This window comes from Amphimedon queenslandica, unplaced genomic scaffold (genome assembly GCF_000090795.2).
Source record: "Amphimedon queenslandica unplaced genomic scaffold, v1.1 AMPQUscaffold_13522, whole genome shotgun sequence".
Classification (NCBI taxonomy): domain Eukaryota; kingdom Metazoa; phylum Porifera; class Demospongiae; order Haplosclerida; family Niphatidae; genus Amphimedon; species Amphimedon queenslandica.
This window is the reverse complement of record NW_003546242.1, coordinates 597,355-600,889: the sequence shown is the minus strand read 5'-3', so window position 1 is coordinate 600,889 and position 3,535 is coordinate 597,355. Positions and strand designations below refer to the sequence as shown.

General features: G+C 36.0%; 1 long non-coding RNA gene across 1 annotated transcript; it reads right to left on the bottom strand.

Annotated features, from left to right (window-relative positions):
* Nucleotides 1–2,183: 2,183 nt before the first annotated feature.
* On the bottom strand, nucleotides 2,184–2,695 carry LOC109580502 (uncharacterized). Its single transcript, XR_002184256.1, has 3 exons — nucleotides 2,647–2,695; nucleotides 2,387–2,430; nucleotides 2,184–2,274 (listed from the first exon to the last, which is right to left on the bottom strand). It is a non-coding gene; the product is annotated as an uncharacterized LOC109580502 (long non-coding RNA).
* Nucleotides 2,696–3,535: the final 840 nt, after the last annotated feature.

The window sequence follows — 3,535 nt, the reverse complement described above, 5'->3', positions numbered from 1 at the left end:
AGTAGAGGAAAGATATGTCGCAGCTGTTCAAGATCCGGTCCTGGCGGTCCACCTAGCCTTGTGAAGAGTTTTAAATCTTATATTCTGTTTCCTTCGTGGCATTCTAGTTAAAATTGCTTTATTAGCAATTCACAGCGTGACTATGATGCAAAAGTTGTCATCAGATAATGAGTACTGTTTACTCATCAGTAGCTAATTCTTTTGGAGCAGTAAGATGGCTGCGAAGAAGTAGAATCAGGCCTGAAAAAAAACGTCAATTATGGAACTAATGATATTTATTATTCATTTTGCAACTGAAATTAATTTTCCGATAGAAACACAGAATAGTTTTTGATATAAACAAAGTTTCAATTAAAATATTCGCTGTGTAAACTAAACATTGATTAAGTACCATATTAAAAATGATGGTATCATTGAGCACTAAAGTGGTCTGTGCATTAAAACAAAAACTTTGTGAACCAAGCAAATTAAAGGAGAGTTGCAAATTTATTGCAAATTTGCAAATGAAGTAGAAGCAGACTTTTGAAATCTTTGACGGCATTTTACTTGATAAGCTATTAAAATGGCTAGGGTAATTATAATTAAAACTAATAATCAACAATAAATAACAGCCACTAAGATTGTAATATATAATTTTAACCCAAAATATGACACTGAGACTGTGCACTTAACAAGCTTCAGTGACTGTGGTCGAAAATTTTCACTCTCGGCTTTAAGCGTTTCGAGTTTATGCTTCATCCTCTATTTCCTGCCTTTCCCCATTTGGAACGTTTTATAGAGAGAGAGCCCATCTCCATCTATGCCACTTTTGCCAAACACACGTGTACATAAATAATTAATTGAAGTGGGAGTGGCATAAATTATTAATTAGATTATTGTTATTAAAGAAAGCTAAATTAAGATTACTAATCCTTAGACAGTAACTATTTAATCAATCATGTCTTACAGAGGTAGTGGCTTCTTCGCTCTGAATGCAGAAGCACTGTGGTAAATAGCATTGACAGACTTTGTCCACACTGCTTCAAATTCAACTTGTGAGGACACACTGGCCAGGTGAATGCTTAACATCTTATTTTTCAATTGCAGAACTCCATCACATGGTAATGGTGAGTGATACTCTTGACAATAGACAGTACTCTTATGTATTAAGTCTGTCCCAAAGTATGGTTCATATGCTAGCCAAACTGCAAGCCTACCTGCATTGGATAAAATGCATAGCTTGCGGTTCTTTTGAATAATACAGTCTGGATGAAGGTGTCAACAGCTGAGGGAGTGAACTTGCTAGCTGTACAAGCATATGTGATGAACTAGGAGCTTGTACAGATGGTGACTTTTGATTGGAATGTAAACTATGGACTGGACCAGGGGGAACAGTTGATGGATTTTGTGGGAGTGGTAGATGTGGAACTGGAACAGAGTCGTGCAGAGGAGTCACAAGAGCTGCAGCTTGAGGAGCTCAATTTGGTGCACTAGTAAAACAGTTGGAGTAGAGTTTTCTTGAACTCCTGTAGGACCTTCAGGAACCCGAGTGGGTGAGGGTGTCACTGACCCAGATGGAGGAAGATTTTCCTTGCAAGATGGTAATAAGCTGATGGCTGGTAAATGTGAAGACAGGCTAATTACTTGTTTGTCCTTGTACACAATTATTTTAGAAAGGAAATGGCTTGTGACACTGAATCATATGAATGTAGATTAATACTACTTCAAATAACACTGCTTTTATATGATAAAGGAATGTTATAAATGCAAGTTAGTTTTCACTTCCATACTTTTAATGAGAGTTTCCATTTGAGATATCAAAAGTTGACACTGAGCTCCAAGCTGCATGATCTATTCTTTTACTTAAGGATCCACTGTTACACCATCTATTGGAAAAGTTATTTAAATATTGTTAAAAGTTGAGCATTTTATTGTACCTGGTTCAGCATTATAATTAGAAGGAAGTAGAGCAGGTTGCATGGACATTTTAAAACATTACTTTCGTCAACTTCAAAACTACATGTGCTGTTCACAACTTCTGATGACATTGGCAAAGTATGGGTAGGTGCAGCATCATTGGTACATGTATCAGGTTCAAGTAAAGATGACACAGCAACAACTTTCAATTACTCCCCTATAATTGAATTTCATGCATTATGGGTTACACAAAATAATTACATCACTAGCACTAACTTTTATTATTGTTCTTGTTAATAGTCTTCTTTACTGTCTTCGGATTTTCCTTTACAACCTAGGTGTTTTTCCTAACTTTCTTTTTCACTTGATTCTCATTACCTACAGGTAACATAGTTAATGAGAGAAAGGAATATACATCTATATTTGCTGTGGTATTGTAACAGCAGTAATAATTACTTATAGAGTCATCCCTTCTTCTTTTCCTACTTACTTGATTACTCTCAGGAGCCGCTGCCTTGAAAGTATCATCGTTGTCTAAAACAAAATTAGTAATAAAGATGGAATACAACATGATAATACTAACAGCCTGCATTCATTATCAACGTGCAGGGCATTCAGTTAAAATTACATTATTCCTCTTTCAAATGTGTAGTATATGGCTTATTTATTTGAAACTATGTATTATCATGTTTAAAGCAGGCAGAAAAAGACAAACCATGAACAAAATTAGAGTCACCACTTTTTAATTACCGTTATCACTGTGAGTATGTGGGTCAGTAGCTGTATCATCATTTAAGGTTGTAAATGTCCATTTTAAAACTGGTCCTGCACATTCATTACTTCTTCCTCAGGTCTTGTCATGAGCAATGAGAGATGAAACAGGCAAAACTGGCTGCATAAAGTTACCAAATGTTATTACTCTTCCTTTCAAAACCTTTTTTTTCATGTGACAAATACTACCTCATACTTCAATTGTATCAGGTAGCTCAACCAGTTTGCTAGCTTTAATAACGAATACAGTTTCATCCTCATCAAAATATATCAGATAAAATGGAGCTATACACAAATAAAAGTAAACGATGATAGATACTTACAACTCTTATGACGGGATAAATGCTTTAAATGAACTTTCAGACTCATTCTTCAAACAGCAAGATGTGTTTTCTGCTGTACCGTACTTTACTCTACAATCACTTTCTTCCTGTGCTGTGCTACTGTCTGCTGCTCATACACACCTATGGTGGCCCAATGAGTCACCCGACACGGCAGTGTTTTGCCGATCGGTACCTCAGCAGTACCGCTGAGTACGTGACTATTGGTGTTGGGTGTCCTAAAGATGTCTGCGAGAGGAGCTTCTAGATCTGTACTCAATGGTTGGGCTGGTGCCATAATTGCCATTATTTTGTTGTGTATTTTTATTCAGATTTTTGATAAAGGAATTCTATTCATGGAAATCATATCGTGTTATTTTAATGAAATTTAAAGTCAAATTCGGGATGAAGAGGAGGTCAGTACTCCACTTGTTACTCATTTTATCATCTAGCTCTAATAATAAAGCATTTCATGGTTGAAGAAGCAATACAAAGAACTCGGTTTGAAACGCAGAGGTGTTGACTATCAATTTGAGAATGTTGTGTCT